Raw genomic sequence first — 18,984 nt, forward strand, 5'->3', positions numbered from 1 at the left:
TAAACAAGTGGGACCTAATGAAACTTAAAAGCTTTTGCACAGCAAAGGAAACCATAAACAAGACAAAAAGACAACCCTCAGAATGAGAGAAAATATTTTCAAACAAAGCAACTGACAAAGGATTAATCTCCAAAATATACAAGCAGCTCATGCAGCTCAATAACAAAGAAATAAACAACCGAATCCAAAAATGGGCAGAAGACCTAAATAGACATTTCTCCAAAGAAGATATACAGATTGCCAACAAACACATGAAATGATGCTCAACATCACTAATCAGAGAAACGCAAATCAAAACTACAATGAGGTATCACCTGACACCAGTCATAATGGCTATCATTAAAAAATCTACAAATGATACATGCTGGATAGGGTGTGGAGAAAAGGGAACCCTCTTGCACTGTTGGTGGGAATGTAAATTGATACAGCCACTACGGAGAACAGTATGGAGGTTCCTTAAAAAACTAAAAATAGAACTACCATATGACCCAGCAGTCTCACTACTGGGTATATACCCTGAGAAAACCATAATTCAAAAAGAGTCATGTAGCACAAAGTTCATTGCAGTTCTATTTACAATAGCCAGGACATGGAAGCAACCTCAGTGTCCATCGACAGATGAATGGATAAAGAAGATGTGGCACATATATACAATGGAATATTACTCAGCCATAAAAAGAAACAAAACTGAGTTATTTTTAGTGAGGTGGATGGACCTAGAGTCTGTCATACAGAGTGAAGTAAGTCAGAAAGAGAAAAAGAAATACTGTATGCTAACACATATATATATGGAATCTAAAAAAAACTGGTTCTGAAGAACCTAGGGGCAGGACAGGAATAAAGACGCAGATGTAGAGAATGGATTTGAGGACACGGGGAGGGGGAAGGGTAAGCTGGGACAAAGTGAGAGAATGGCATGTACCTATATACACTACCAATTGTAAAATAGATAGCTAGTGGGAAGCAGCCACATGGTACAGGGAGATCAGCTCGGTGCATTGTGACCACCTAGAGGGGTGGGATAGGGAGGTTGGGAGGGAGACGTAAGAGGGAGGGGATATGGGGATATATGTATATGTATAGCTGTTTCACTTTGTTATAAAGTAGAAACTAACACACCATTGTAAAGGAATTATACTCCAATGAAGATGTTTAAAAAAAAAATACATATGTGTGTTGTGTGTAAACTGCTGCACTATACACCTCAAACTAACATGATATTGTAAATCATGTGTATTTCAATAAAAATAAATAAAGAACGTATCACTTAAATTTTAAAAAAAGAAATAGGAATGACAACAACAAGGGGTAAAAAATGAATTTATTTTGAAAATGATCAGGCACAGTGCTGAAAATAAAAAACTACCAACCAACATTCTACATCCAGCCTATCTATCGTCCAATAGCAAAGGTGAAATTAGCCCATTTCAGAGATTTTCAGGCTTCTACTTTTACCTCAAACAACTGTGCTGAATTGCTACATGATATGCTACTTCAATAGAGAAGAAAATTTCTATGGAGTATCTATATCTGGTGTTGTCATTAGCAGTTTAGAATGGACTATTGTTCAAAAATTTTAATTAACATTTTGTTTTAGAATAAATTTAGGTTTACAGAAGAGTTCTAATCATAGTACAGAGAGTTTCCATATATTCCTCACCAAGTTTCCCACATCCTTAACATCTTACATTACCATAGTCAAAACTAGGCAACTGACATTGGAGTATTACTTTTAACTGCATTCCCAAGTTTTTTTTGATTTTAGTAGCTTTTCTATTGATGTCTTATTTCTATTCCATCAGGTAGCAGAAAAAGACTCATCACCCACAACCATCAGCCCTGAATCTTTGAATTCATGTCTCTCTGTGCACTTTTCCTTATTTTGAAGAAAAATCCAGTGCACTACTTTGTAATTAATCATCACATCTTCTAACATTCTACTGACTTTCTAATCGTTTCCTTGTTTTTCATAAACTTGGCAGTCTTAAGGAATATGGGCCAGGTATCCAGTAGAATGTTGCCCACCTGGGGTTTTGTTGTTATTTTAACATCATTAGATAATGGTAATGGATTTTTGGAAAGAATACAACAGAGATGAAGTACCCTTCTAGTCATATCATATCCAGGTAATTCATATCCACATGATATCACTGGTGATGTTAACCTTCATTACCTGGGTAAGGTCATGTTTGCCAGGTCTCTCCATTATACAGTTAATATTTAAGTTCATAGTTTTGTCCACTGTACAGTTAATATTTTCAAGACCCATCACCCACAACCATCAAAGACTCTCCAGAGCATGAAAATAATAGAGTTGATTATTTCCTACATCCTTTGAATGACTTCGTATTTCAAACTCATGATAAACTGATTAGTTAGGAATTAATTGTCATTTGAGAGCTGAATAAGAAGCAAGGGAATGTTAAATATCATGGTCAAGGACCAAGTTACAGAGCAAGCAGAGGAACTGCACAAAAATCAGAATTTCCATTCCCACACCAATCCTACCTCATAAAAAACCCTCACTTTAGTATTTCTATACATGACAATCATCATCCTGCTCTTAGGGATGCTTCCTCAGCATGATCACCATAATTTGAAAAGCAATTGTGCTGTCAAGTGAGGTGTATGTAGTGTGGGTCCTTCATAGAGTCCATCAGGTAGCAGAAAAAGACTCATCACCCACAACCATCAGCACTTAATCTTTGAATTCATGTCCCTCTGTGCACTTTTTCTTATTTCGAGTTTAACTTTATATATATGTCAAAGTTGTGGCTTTTCATGTAGCCAAAAGCTTTTTCCATGTTATCAAGATTAACCTTTTCTATATTGTCAAAATGAACTTTTAAGGAACAGACAACCAGTAATAAACTGCCACTACCAAACAATAATAAAGGGGGAAAAAACCCTCAGCTTCAAGTATATGAAGAAAAATGCAAGTTTAAGGTATAATATTCTAAAATCTCATTTTTATCTAAAATGTATGTAGTATAAAAACAAAAGAATACATCAGAAAATACTTGTCTAATTATTTCCATGCAGTACAAGAAGACATTTATTCTTTCCATTAAGAACAAAGCTGTTCAGTGATGTCAATAGGTTGTAGGGAAGACTGCATTAAAATGAAAATCATGATTGTCAGGGTAAAAACCACATTGTGAGTAATGAGTGGAACTGACACTGTAGAAATTCCAATGAGAAATTCACAGACTCACTTAAAAAACATCCTGAAAACACAAAAGAATAAAATGGAGAAACGCTATTAAAAAAACAAAATTAAAATGATATTATGGCCAGATCCTGGAGACTCAATTTAAATATAATAGATATTCACAAAGCAGAAAGTATCCCAAATGAATGTGGCAATAATCAAGGGTAAAAATCTGGGGGAAAATTTTGTAAATTCGGAAGGATAACTATCCTATTTCATGCAAATTTCATTAAAAGATAGATATATACACACTCAAATAGTTATTTAATAAAAAAAAAGAATTCTGAAAATATCAAGGAAATATGGCAAAGGAAGTATACCAGGTTTTCCTCCTTACTTCTCTTCAATATTTTCCTCAGTATTAAAGGACAAAAACATTGAAAAATATCATTTTGAGATAAATTTCTATATCTGTGTTAAGACCCTAGGGAAAAAATATTTTGGATTTGAATTATTTCAAATATTACCAAATAACTATTTACAAGTTGTATAGACTATTATTTAGAATACACAGAAATATATAATGGAACCCAATTCAGTTAAATGAAATAGCCAAACTAATCATGACATACAACTAGGAAAACTGTATGAAGGGATAAATATATAGACAAATTTCACCTATGAATAGAAGTAAAAACTTACATAATATAAAATGACATGGGATTCTTAAATATATTAAAACTTAAAGTCACTATGATGGAAAAGTTTTCATAGAAATTTTATTAATAGAATGTATTACAACAAATTTAAAAATTTCAAACATATGTGACACAATTCATAATTAATTCCTTAGAAAAAATTTAATAACTAGAAATAAAAGGATTTTTATACACAATAAAGAGAATATTAAATCTAATAAATATCAAATTTAATGGTAGGTATCTAATAAAAACTGGATATGTAAATGTATATCCTTATGCATACATTTCCTTCAGAAAGTTCTAAATAAAGAGTAGAAAAATGAGTTAAAACACTTTGAAAAGGAGGCGATACTTTTACTCATCATATAAGAGATGAATTTTGATATACCGTTGAGATTTTAAATGAGACCACCTGTGTTCAAATTCTAGCTCCTATTTACTTTGTGTGTATTCTTAAACCACTTTTAAGCCTCAAGTTCCTCATCTGAAAAATGGAATAATAATCACAATCATATCATAAAATTGTTCCGATAAAACTGTGCAACCCATGTATATTAACAGAGAAAGTGACATACACTAAGTTTTAAATGTGATTTTAAAATGTTATGACTATTTTAGTTATTTTTAATCAAGAAAATAAACTGATAGACTTAAGAAATTTCAGAATTTTAGCTGGATACCAACATTTTCAATAGATTTTGTATATGCTACTTTGAAATTAGTAAATATATTAGAAAACAAGTTAATTTGATAACTTGTATATGGCAATACAAACAAAATTATTAAATGCTTATCCTTATAGATGTATAAATTATTATATGAAACATTACAAACTATTACTGAATTATTTAAAAATTTAAATGAATGGGAATGTTCACTATATTTGCAAACATTAAAACTGATTGCATATATTATTAATTCTTTCTATATAAACCTTTAATAAGAAAGTTTGCTTTATAAATATTTATAAAACTTTTATATTAAATGTTTACCTAAATAACAAGTTTCTAAAGTAACATTTGTAAGAATAAAAAGACAAAAAATGAGAAAAAATAAAATAAGAAACTTAAGGGATGAATTATCTTGTAAGATATTACATATATAATGATTCAATATAATAAAATATTTGCCATGCAATATAATATTTAATAGTTATAAATACTATCAACAGAATAATAAAATAAGAAGCCATGAGCCCAGCACCCACTCAAGACAGAGTATTACTGTCAAAACTGAGGCTCCCTTCATGCTCCAAGCTACCAGACTCTTACCTTATCCCAACTATAGAAGTAATAACTATTTTATAATTTATTTCTTATTTCTTATTTTTCTTTAAAACATGACTAACAAGATGTCTCCAAAAACAAAATGCTAGTTTAAAAAGTGTTAAAGTATAGTATCATACTCTAAAAATGCTTCAGAGACATGTTTTTTCACTGAATACTGTTTCTAAGATTTATCCAAATTGATGTGTGTAGCCATAGTTATTTGCTATATAGTTTTATATTTTATGAAGGACAATGCATTTGTCCAGTTTCCTACAGATGAACATTTGTAATTACTTAAATTGATAAGATGAGCATTATATGCATGCACTGTTGTAAACGTGGAAAAGCTGATGTAGATGAAATAACTATAAATGAATTAGCTTGTCTTAATATTAGTATGTGTGCGTGCATGTGTCTAACTTTAAAATGTTTTCCAAAATTGTTTTACCACTTTACAGATCCACCAAGACTATGTTAAGAAACCTTCTTGCTCCATGTAGGTAAGGATGATAGACAACCTTAGACTTTAAATTTGCCATTCTGGGACTGTGAAATAGTATCTCATTATGGTTTTACTATTTGTTGTCTTTTTAAAAAATTTGTTCATATACCTAACTGTGTACAAGATTGAACTTCTTCCTTGTTTAACTATTATTTGTGTTCCCTTTTATGTGAAATGCCTGCTCAAGACTTTGGTTCATTTTTCTGTTTGATTCTTTCCATGTTCTTATTCATTTTAAGAGTCCCTTATATATTCTGCAAACAATCTGTTGTCAATTACTGCTGCAACTATCTCTCCCAGTTTATTACTTGATTTTTTTAATAGCATATGGTATATTTTGATGAAAAGAAGGTAATAAAGTAATAAAACATTCCTTAGCACAAGGTAATAAAGTTTTGTTTTTGTTTTGTTTTTATTTTTTATTTTTTTTACATAAGGGGGTTTTTCCCTACCTAAATTGATACTCATGCTTACAGTGAAGAAAGGATTCAGTATTTTTTTCCTTATTTCTAAACAATTATGCTGGTACTACTTATTGAATAGTGCATATTTACACTGAACTTCACACTGTGTTGATTAAATATTTTTTATGTGAGTAAATTGGTTCTTGGGTGCTCTTTTCCATTCCATCAGTCTGTCAATCCCTGCACTCATGTCACACAGTTTTTGTTTTAAAACTACTTATTGAGGTATGGTTGACATGTAAAAAGCTGTACGTATTTAATGTATACAACTGGATGAGTTTGCGGGTAAGTATATACCTTGAAACAATCAACACTATCAAGCCATAAACACATCCATCACCTCTCAAAGTTTCCTCCCATCTCTGTTATTATTATTATTACTATTATGATTAGTTAAGAATACTTAACATAAGACCTACTCTCTTAGTAAATTTTAAGTATACAATACAGTATTTTTAGCCATAGGCACTATGCTGTATAGCAGGCTTCCAGAACTTATTATCTTACATACCTGAAACTTTATACTCTTGACCATCATCTGCCCATTTTCACCTTCCCCCAGTCCTTGGTAACTACCATTCTCTACTTCTATGAGTTGGACTATTTTAAATTGCACATATAAGTGAAAATACATAGTATTTGTCTTTCTGTGTTTGGCTTATTTCACTTAGAATTATGTCCAAGTCCACCCATGTTGTCACAAATGGCAAGACTTCATTCTTTTTAAAGGCTACATAATATTCTATTGTATGTGTATACCACATATTTTTTATCCATTCATCTGTCAGTGGATAGTTAGGCTGTTCTTAAATCTTGGCTATTGTGAATAATGCTACTATGAACATGCAAATGCAGTTATCTCTTTGAGATTTTTACTTTAACTCTGTTGATAAATACCCAGAAGTGGGATTGCTGAATCATATGGTAGTTCTACTTTTAGTTTTTTAAAGAACCTCCATACTGTTCTCCATAGTGGCTGTACCAATTTACATTCCCACCAACAGTGTAGGAGGGTTCCCTTTTCTCCACATCCTCTCCAGCATTTATTGTTTGTAGACTTTTTGATGATGGCCATTCTGACTGGTGTAAGGTGATATCTCACTGTAGTTTTAATTTGCATTTCTCTAATAATTAGCAATGTTGAGCATTTTTTCATGTGTCTCTTGGCCATGTGTATGTCTTCTTTGGAGAAATGTCTATTTAGGTCTTCTGCCCATTTTTTTTATTGGGTTTAGTTCTTTTTGTTTTTTTTTGATATTGAGCTCATGAGCTGTTTGTAAATTTTGGAGATTAATCTCTTGTCGGTCGCATCATTGGCAAATATTTTCTCCCATTCTGTGGGTTGTCTTTTCATTTTGTTTATGGTTTCCTTTGTTGTTCAAAAGCTTTTGAGTTTAATTAGGCTCCAATTGTTTATTTTTGTTTTTACTTCCATTAGTCTAGGAGATGCATCGACAAAGATATTGCTGCAATTTATGTCGAAGAGTGTTCTGCCTATGCTTTATATTATCTGGTCTTACCTCTAGGTCTTTAATACATTTTGAGTTTATTTTTGTGTATGCTGTTAAAGAATGTTCTAAGAGTTAACACCTATCCTCCTGAAACTCTTCCAAAAAATTTCAAAGGAAGGAACACTCCCAAACTCATTCTAAAAGGCCAACATCACCCTGATACCAAAACCAGACAAAGATACCACAAAAAAAGAAAATTACAGGCCAATATCACAGATGAACATAGAAGGAAAAATCCTCAACAAAATACTAGCAAACTGAATCCAACAGTACATTAAATGAATCATACACCATGATCAAGTGGGATTTATCCCAGGGAGGCAAGAATTTTTCAATATCCACAAATCAATCAGTGTGATACACCACATCAACAAATTGAAGACTAAAAACCATATGATGCAGATCTCAACAGATGAAGAAAAAGCTTTTGACAAAATTCAACACCCATTTATGATAAAAATTCTCCAGAAAGTGGGCATACAGGGAACATACCTCAACATAATAAAGGCCATATATAACAAACCTATAGCTAACATCATACTCAACGGTGAAAAGCTGAAAGCATTTCCAGTAAGATTAGGAGCAAGACAAGGATGTCCACTCTCACTACTTTTATTCAACATAGTTTTGGAAGTCCTAGGCATGACAATCAGAGAAGAAAAAGAAATAAAAGGAATCCATGTTGGAAAAGAAGTAAAATCGTCACTGTTTGCAGATGACATGATACTATACATAGAAAATCCTAAAGATTTAGGATTTTCTACCAGAAAACTACTAAAGCTCATCAATGAATTTGGTAAAGTTGCAGGATACAAAATTAGTACACAGAAATTTCTTGTAGTCCTATACACTAACAATGAAAGATCCGAAAGAGAAATTAAGGAAACAATCCCATTTACTATCACATCAAAAATAATAAAATACTAGGAATAAACCTACCTAAGGAGGCAAAAGACCTATACTCTGAAAACTATAAGACACTGATGAAAGAAATCAAAGATGACACAGAGGGAAAGATATACCATGTTCTTCAATTGGAAGAATCAACACTGTCAAAATGACTGTACTATCCAAGGCAATCTACAGATTCAATGCAATCACTAACAAATTACCAATGGCATTTTTCACAGAACTAAAACAAACCCCAAATAGCTAAAGCAATCTTTGAGAAAGAAAAACGGAGCTGAAGGAATCAGGCCCCCTGACTTCAGACTATACTACAAAACTACAACCATCAAAATAGTATGGTACTGGCACAAAAACAGAAATACAGATCAATGGAACAGGATAGAAAGCCCAGAAATAAAAAACCCACTCATCTACCATCAATTAAGCTACGACAAAGGTGGCAAAACTATACAATGGAGAAAAGACAGTCTCTTCAATAAATGGTGCTGGGAAAAGTGGACAGCTACATGTAAAAAAAATGAAATTAGAATATTCTTTAACACAATACACACAAAAAAAATATGGTCTTTTGAGACAAAATTGACAAACCCTTAGCTAAACTAACTAGAGAGAAGCTTCAAATAAATAAAATCAAAAATAAAATAGGAGACATTACAACTGATGCCACAAAAATACAAAGGATTATAAAACACTACTGTGAACATTTACATAAAAACAAATTGGATAACTTAGAAGAGATGGATAAATTCCAGAAACATACAAATTACCAAGACTAACTCAAGTATAAATAGAAAATCTGAGTGAACAATAATGAGTAATGAGATTGAATCAGTAATCAAAAACCTCCCATCAAAGAAAAGCCTGGGATCAGATGACTTTAAGGGTGAATTCTAATAAATGTTTAAAGAAGAATTAATGCCATTCCTTCTCAAAATCTTCCAGATAATTGAAGAAGAGGGAATAATTCCAAACTAATTTTATGAGACCAGCATTACTTTCACATCAAAGTCAGATAAGGACACCAAAAGCAAAGAAAATTACAGGCCAATACCACTGATGACGATATATGCAAACATTCTGAAAAAATACTAGCAACCCAAATTCACATTGATTGATCACACACCATGACCATGCAGGATTTATCCCTGGGATGCAAGGATGGTACAACATATCTAAATCAATAAAAATGATACACAACATTAACAGAATGAAGGATAAAAACCATGTGTCATCTCAATAGATACAGAAAAAGCATTTGACAAAATTCCATATATACTCATGATAAAAACTTTCAACAACCCGGGTATAGAGGGAACATACCTAAACATAATAAAGGCCATACATGACAAGGCCACGGCTAATATTCTCTATGGTGAAAAGCTGAAAACTTTTCTTCTAAGATCAAGACAACGATGCTCACACTTGGTATAGAGTTTTAACTAATGTACTAATTCTGGGACCTCAGTAAGGCAAGCTGTCCTTCTCCTTCTTCCCTGTGTATTACAACTGTGTTGGATATTTTTGGCATTTTGCTTTTCTATATATGCATATATTTTTAAATTATCTTGTAAAGTTCCACAGATACTGTCATTGAAAACTAGATGTGAATTATACTGATTCTTTAACACTATTAATAGAGAACTGATGCTTTTATTATATTGACTAGCTATCAATGAACTTTTTAATCTCTCTTCGCTTAGGGCTTTTAAAAAGTTTTTCAGTAAAGTTTAACAATATTCTTTATATATTTATTGCACATTTATGTTAGATTTATTCTGGGTGTCCTTATCCTGTTCCTATACATAGTAACTTTCTTATAATTTTAAAATTTCTTATAAAATTTTATTTTGCAGCCCTTAGTTTCTCATGAATAGAAATTAAATGTTGAATATTTATTTTATATTCAGAAAAATGCATAAGCCATTTATTAATCCTAAAATTTATTTCAGATTGAGTGTTCTAAGTGCATACATTTATAACCTGCAAATAATTATCATTTTATATTTTCCTCAATGAATTGGTAGTTGAAGTTTTTCTACATTTATGGAGATATACTATCCATGTGTTCTTAAGCACTTATTTGTCTGCTTGTTTGTTTACTGGTTATATGCTTTACTAATATAAACACAACCCAGTCATGGTATATTGCAGCTTTATTATTTTATACCCAAGTTGGAGTACCTTGACTAATGGTTCACTTAGGGTATTGGCTTCTATACTGAGTGAGATTTGCCTCTAGATCTCTGTTGAAATAATATATTTTAAGGTTAGACTAAATTTCTTATTATTAAGCAAAAATAGTTAAATAAATAGGACAGATTTAAGCATTTTCAGTAGTATCTAGTATGTGTGAAAATGACATTCATGCTTACAGGGAATTTACAAAATTAGTGGAATGTCAGAATAACTCAATAAATAGTGTTATTTATTTGGAAGAATGTGTTTTAGAGAGAAAAATCACCATAGATCTCATCTCAAATCAAAATTAATTGTATGGGAATAAAACAAAAATGTAAGTAAAATTGTATAAATAAGAAGAAAACAGTATGGATGTTTATCTTATCTTTTGAGGGAAGAGGACATATGAGCTTGGTTCAACTACTGCTCAACCTGGTTAATCTAACATGCCTAATCGTGTATTAAACAACTAGTAACATACTATAAACGGAATCGCGGCACTTGTAAAGAGTTCAATATCATTATCTTCAACCTATTGTGATCAGGCCATCACATATGGCCTGATACATGCATCTATATGCCTATCTCTTTCAAAGGGCTTATAAAAATCTATTTTCTATAGCACTGAGTGTTTATAAATCTGATCCTTGAGGATAGGCTAGATTGAGTGATCTTTTTTTTCTTCAAGATTTCCAGAAAGCAAAGAGAAATATTATGATTATTGTTATTGAGAAAATATTATTATTGAGAGAAATAAAAGTTCAGAAATTTATGCATCACCTACAAGAAACGCAATCAAGCCCTAAGTAAAAAATAAGTAGTTAAATAGAGAAAGGGTTATTATATTCAGAAAGTAAGTAACCTTTGCTAACTCTCTTCATTACAGATGCTACAAATACCTGTCCAAATCGTGTTTGTTTCCTTTACTGAATAAAGTTTAATATACTTAACAGTGTCCAAGATTCATAAACCTCTGAAAGCTGAAGATTTTGTTTCTTTTATAAATTTGGTAAAATTATCATTCTTTATCAATACAAACACCACTCACTTACATTTTTCCTTATGAAATATCTGGGGGTTTTTTCCTTCTTTTTCATTTATATCATATATGTTTCCTGATCATATATATTCCAAATCTTTCTAGTCTTCAATAAATTATAATATCCTTAGAATTATATATAGTAAACAGTATTTCTTTTATTTTCTATCCATGATTTTATATGTCTTTACATTATGGTAATTATAAAAATATATCCAGTCTGATAAAAATATTTGCTTCAAATTATTATTAATTCTTACTATTTCTAAAAAATAGTTTTAACTTTAAGTTATCCTCATCATGATCTCTTCGCCATTCATATTTGTGAATGTTATTGATATCTACAAAAATTAATTCATATCAGGAGAAATACTTCACCCAACTATATTTTGTCTGAAAAAAACCTATTTTGCTACATAATTTAGCTTTACTCTCAACTACAAGATATGAGAAAATAATCTTTTATTTTCCTTTATGATTAGTTTTTTTCTAACTCCCTGCCTGTCAGTGAAAATAACATTCAAAATAACATTCAAGGACAGAATTTAAAATAATGAAAATAATAGGTACTAAAAATCAACCAGGATAGAATCCACAAAGTTTAAAAGAAGAACAGACTAACACATTAAATGAAACTTCACCAAGTTTTATTTGAATTAGATTTAAAGTATCATAAATGCCATCAGGAGATGCCTAACAAATCCTTTAATAAGCATTTAACCTTCATGTGTAGGAGTTATAGTCATTAATTCCAAGGTTCTACAAGAGTAGAAAAATTACATTTTTATAATGTCAAGCACCGAGTTTACAGAATTTACATATTTACTTTATTTAAAAAATAACATATGGCATTCAATCTGATGTTATGACCTATATTTATGCATATTAGAAGATAAGTCACTTTAGCTATATTTATATTAGAAATGTTAGTGGAAAATCACATGGGCATCTGGCATTGAAGAGAGATGTGGTACAGGCTGTTCTGCCCTCCTAACAAACAATTCTTTGAAACAGAAACCAGATAGTTTTTGCCTGCCATTATTTCAGTATATTCTTCCTGAAAAATCAACTTTTATAATTTCACCATTATCAGAATAATTGAAACTGTGATATTTATTCTTTATACAAAGTTGACACAGAATATTGGTGCAGAACAGGAATAAAATGTATGCATTGTTTTTGAAGTGCAATTCTCAGAGGTTAATGTAATTAATTCTATAATTATAATTATTCTATAATTATACTAATTATAATTATATAATATATTAACTAAAAGAAAAATCAAGTCATAGCTTGATGTACATTTTTTTTGTCTTTGTATCCAACTGAAAAAGATGGGTACAAAACTCCTAAATTTCCTATGATTTGCTTTGTATCTTGTATGCTTTACCTTGATAGACCATATATTTTGCCAGTTTTTCCATTGTGGGTCAACATGGCTTAGGATGCAAGAAAACCAAAGAGTAGTTTCAAAATTGTCCATTTCTGAGTGTTTTAGCCAGAACTTTTCAGAATTCTGTCTGTGTTTAAGAGGCAGAAGTTATAGCACTGCACTCACATTTGAAAGCAAAGTGCCATACACTTTGTCATACCATTGTATGCCTTTCCATTCTTTTAAGAGTAACTCAATATTAATATTCTTCATTTCAATCCTTATTAAAATGTTACTAACCTCTGTGTGACAAATCTAGTAGAGAAAGCCTGCTTTGTTTTTTCATAAATACTTTACTCTTTTTTCTTTTTTTTTAGCCAACTGTTAATTACTTTAAAATCCATCCAGGTTTCAATACATTTCTTCTTGAAGGAAAAATGTAATTAGTTGAACTTGACATAGCTGTTTTTGGATAATGGAATAATTTTAGTTTTTAGATATCACAGAATAAAATGTGTTTTCCCTTAGAGGACAAGAAAAGAGCTGTCAGTTTGGAGAACACATACTCTTGGAGAACACAGAGCTAGCTGTTAGAAACAGTTCTGTGTTAATGCTAATAGCAGGAAGTCATCATCATGTTTTAGGAGGGCCTGCTAACTAATAGCACTTCATAATTAATATCCCAACATAACTGAAATGAACGAATTCCCAGTTAAAGACAAGGGAGATAGATATAAAGTAGAAAAAATAAGGCTGAAGCAAAGACACTGGACAATGAGTGCAACAGTCAATTATTGTTTTTAAAAAACGGAAGAATTTTTTTTCTGAAAATCAATCTAAAGCATTACAGGTAGGGGGTCTCTATCTCTGTCTGAACTGACCATTGTTCCCTGCTGTTTCTGTCAAGAAAAGAGACACTGTGATTTCCAGTGTAATTTCAAACCTTGTGTTATAAGGTTGGCAGTTTGCCCCTCCAGCAAGCCGGAAGATTTCACACATGATGGAAGGCAATTTTACCTCTGTCATGGGGTGATGTTATAAGATGTGCTCTTCTCAAGGAAGGATAATACACAATCTTATCTTACAAAACATTGCAAGATGCTGATTGAATCCTAACTTCAAATCATTTTATTATGTCATATCTACCATGCTTAATAGACCACCCAGGAAAAGGGATGTATTAGGAAACGTGTCAGGAAATCTGTCAATCTTAACAAAATCACTGCTGTATAATTTTAAATAGTTGTCCACATACTGACTCTAAGGGTACATATTGTTTGATTATTTTAAAATTAATAGCAGAGAGAAGGTTAATAATTAGATTCAAAATTTATGAAAATGGGTGCCTTTAGTTGTAACACTAAAAACCAGGAGTCTAGCAATTAGGTAAGTCACCTATCACAAGACTGTCTCTAAAAATCTATTTTAAATATAAAAATAAGGATTAGCTGTGTCTACTTGTGAATTTCTTCAGACAACACTGACTGGCATGCTTTAGACATATTAAGTTTTAAAATATGAGATTATAGACAAGCTATTTTTAATAATTAAAATTTCTTACTCTGTACAGCCCTTCCCTCAAAGTATTTCTGAATCATTTGGATTTTAAGAAATTTATATTTGTTAGAATGCAGCAATGTACTGAAAATTTTCTTTTATTGTGCTAATGTAGAAAGGGTGCAAAACAGTACCTGCATTATGGGAAATAGATGTTTTTAAAAGAACTGGTTTTTCAACGTATTTTCAGCATTCCTTCATTTAATTCACACAAGAACTTAATGAGTTATTAGTAACTTCATTTTACAGATGAGAACACAGCATCTCAGAAAGAATGCAGACTTTTTCATATTTAAAGAACGAGTAAATAGAACCTTAGCAAATACCCACAGACTCTGATACCAGTGATTTTCTAGGGAATCATTTCCCATCTAACCATACATAGTTACTCAAAATTTACTGCATATTTAAGAATAAAATGGGCTCTGGAATCTTTGTGAGACATTGTGTTAAGATTTAGATAAAGTTTGTTACTTCAAGTTTTCTAAGCACTTTTTCTATTCATGTGTATTAAGATTATCCCAAACATATTATACCATGTAGCCCTTTTGTGTCTCTCCTTGGAATATTTTGTCACTCTGATATTCAATAAAACGCAATCTAGAAAAAAGCTGAGCCTAGGCATTTCAGTGATTTATCTAAATTTTATTGTTTAATATGTGCCAAGTACTTTGCCAGGCACTAGAAAATCAGTTTCATAAGGCACAGTCCTGCAAAGAATTTACAGCCTAGAACTGAAGACTAAACACTCTGCACTGTAATAAAGGTAGAAATAAGTTCAGGGAATTGTGGTACCACAGAAGATTAGCACCTAACACAGCCTGGGTTCAGGAAGAAATTTATGCTAGAAGGTGATATTTAAGATAACCTTAAAGAATGATCAAAATGAGCCTTTTTATATACCACATAATTGGCATAACTAATTTATGAATATTATTACTTGGATTTTGCATCATATGTTAATGAATATTATACTGAGAAATGTCTGAATTTGAACTTGTATTTCTGTTCTTTTACTTTGTATAAATTAAAGTGTGAATTTCATATAAATACACATACACACACACAGACACATACACACATATATATATATATTTTTTTTTTTTCAGAAGAAAATCATTTATTCCTCATGGTGACATGGGCCAATATTTTACATTCAGGTATGAAATACTCTTTATACTATCTTTAGTTAAACTACATTATGAATAAAATACAAAAAAAAAACCTTTACAAAATTCCTATTCGTTGTATCATTTGTCATCTAGAAACCTAACAACAATAAAGCAGTTTAGGAATAATGTTACAAGCCGGAGACATAATGCATAACTTCTATTCATTTTCTTTAATTTATATTATAATTATAACTCCAGTTAAGATTAACATATGGTGGCTACAGTGGAGTGAATAGATTTATGTGTCTTACCTTCCCCAAAACAACTAAAATACTGGACAAAATTGCCAAGAACAGACATTTCAGAGCTCTGGAAATCAACCAGAGACAAACAACAAATTTAGAAGAATTTATTCATGAAAAACTCTCAAATTTCCAGGAAGAACAGTGGTGTTCTTGCCTTTGGCTACTCTACAAGAAATTCTACAGAAATTGTCCAGGCTGAAATGAAAGACCCCAGTCAGAAATGTGAATCCACATGAAGAAAGTAACAGTACCCATAAAGGTAACTACATAGACAAATACAAAGGAAGTATAAATGTATGTTTGTTTATAATTAATTTCATCTCCTATTTGATTTCAAAGTCAACAGCATAATGCAATAATTTTTAAAATGTATTGATGGGTTTATAATTTATAAAGATATAATTTACACGACAATGATAGCAAAAAGGAGGAGGGATAACAAAACTATGCTAGAGCACCTTCTTTTTATACTATCAAAATTAAGTTGCTCTCATCAAACTATACTGTTTTAAGTTAATATATTAATTCCCAGGGCAACCATTAAAAAAATAACAAAATAGCTAAACAACAAGGGAATTATAATGATACACTACAAAATATCTGTTTATCACACACCAAAAAAAAATGCTATAATGGAAAAAGACTGGTACAAAAGTACTTCCTGATTTCAAACTATACTATAAAGCTATAGCAATTAAAACTGTGTTTTGCTGGCTATTCATCAATGGAGCAGAACTGAAAGTCCAGTAATAAATTCTCATATTTACGGTCAATTGAGTTTTAACAAAGATTGTTAAGACAATTCAGTGTGGTAATAATATAGTATTTTGAACAAATGGTGCTGCAATAATGGGATAACTGATAACTGCAACAAAAAAACACATACAAAATATTAACTTGGACCCCTCCCTCACACAATAAACACAAATTAACTCAAAATGGATCTGAGACATACATGTAAGAACTAAAACAATAAAACTATTAGAAGAAATCATAGGAGTAAATCTTTATGGCATTGAGTTAGGCAAAGCATTCCTAGATACAACACCAAAAGCACAAGCAACCAACAGAAATAGATAAATTGGACATCATTAACATTAAAAGTTTTCATGCTTCAAAGGACACTATCAATAAAGTGAAAAACAACACACATAATAAGAGAAAACTTTTATAAATCATTTATCTGAAAAGCAATTGTATGCAGAAAATATAGAGAACTCTTTACAACTCTATAATAAAAAGACAGCCAATTAAAAATGGAAAAATGATTTGAAAGGATAGTTTCCCAAAAAAGAAGTGTCCAAAAATTACTTGTAAAAATGCTCAACATTATTAACTATCAGGGAAATGCAAATGAAAACCAAAATGAAACACCACTTTTACACACTCTGGAATTGCTAAAATCAAAAAGACAGACAACAACAAGTGCTGGTGAAAATACAGATAATTCAGAAACTCCTAAATTGTTGGTGGGATTGTATAACGGTGCATCCACTCTGGGAAACAGTTTGGCAGTTCCAAGAATGTTAAACACTGAGTACCACATAACTCAGCAATTTCACTCCTAGGTATATACGCAAGAGAAATGAAGGCATATGTCCACATGAAAACTTAACATATTAATCTTCATGGCAGCATTTTGCATACTAGCCAAAGTTAGAAACACCCAAGATGCCCATCATCTGATGAACAAATAAACAAAATTTGATATACGATCGAATGTTATTCAGCAATAAAAATGAATAAATGTTATGATATGGGTAACTCTTGGAAACATTTTGCTAAGTAGTAGAAGCCTATCACAGAGACATATGTTATATGATTCCATTTACACTTCAAGTTCAGAATAGGCACTCCATAGACACAGGAAGTAGATTAGTAGTTTCCTGGTGTGTCTGGGTGGAAAGGGAGAAGAGAGTGACTTCTAATGGGTACAGGGTTTTTGGGAGGGTGATAAAAACTTTCCAAAATTTGGTAGTGGTGATGGTTTCACAACTCTGTTAGCATATTAAAATATATTATAAGTATAAATTTTATTGTATGTGAATTATATCTCGATAAAGCTAATTTCAACCTTCCCCCAACACATACACGTACTGAGATACTGCAGCGTAACAACTAGAATGGCTATATTTAAAAACACTAGCAATAGTGGGTTTGGGAGTTTATATAAAAATTAGAATCCTTAACAACTATTGGTGGGAATGTTTTGGGTTGGCCAAAAAGTTTGTTTGGGTTTTTCCATAAGATGGTACGGAAAAACCTGAACTAAATTTTTGGCCAGCCCAATAAACGTTTTAGCCAATTTAAAAACTGTTTGGCAGTTCTTTAAAAGATTAGATGGCCGGTTCAAGATGGCAGAGTAGAAGGACGTGCTCTCACTCCCTCTTGCGAGAGCACCAACATCACAACTAACTGCTGAACAATCATTGAAAGGAAGACACTGGAACTCACCAAAAAAGATACCCCACATCCAAAGACAAAGGAGAAGCCACAATAAGATGGTAGGAGGGGCGCAATCACAATAAAATCAAGTGCCATAATGGTTGGGTGGATGACTCACAAACTGAAGAACACTTATACCACAGAAGTCCACCCACTGGAGTGAGGGTTCTGAGCCCCACGTCAGGCATCCCAACCTGGGGGTCCGGCAACAGGAGGAGGAATTCCTAGAGAATCAGACTATGAAGGCCAGCGGGATTTGATTGGACTTCAACAGGACTGGGGGAAACAGAGACTCCACTCTTGGAGGGCACACACAAAGTAGTGTGCGCATCAGGACCCAGGGGAAGGAGCGGTGACCCCATAGGAGACTGAACCAGACCTACCTGCTGGTGTCGGAGGGTCTCCTGCAGAGGCAGGGGGTGGCTGTGGCTCACCGTGAGGACAAGGACACTGGCAGCAAAGCTTCTGGG

Source organism: Balaenoptera musculus, chromosome 5 (genome assembly GCF_009873245.2).
Source record: "Balaenoptera musculus isolate JJ_BM4_2016_0621 chromosome 5, mBalMus1.pri.v3, whole genome shotgun sequence".
NCBI classification, from domain to species: Eukaryota; Metazoa; Chordata; class Mammalia; order Artiodactyla; family Balaenopteridae; genus Balaenoptera; species Balaenoptera musculus.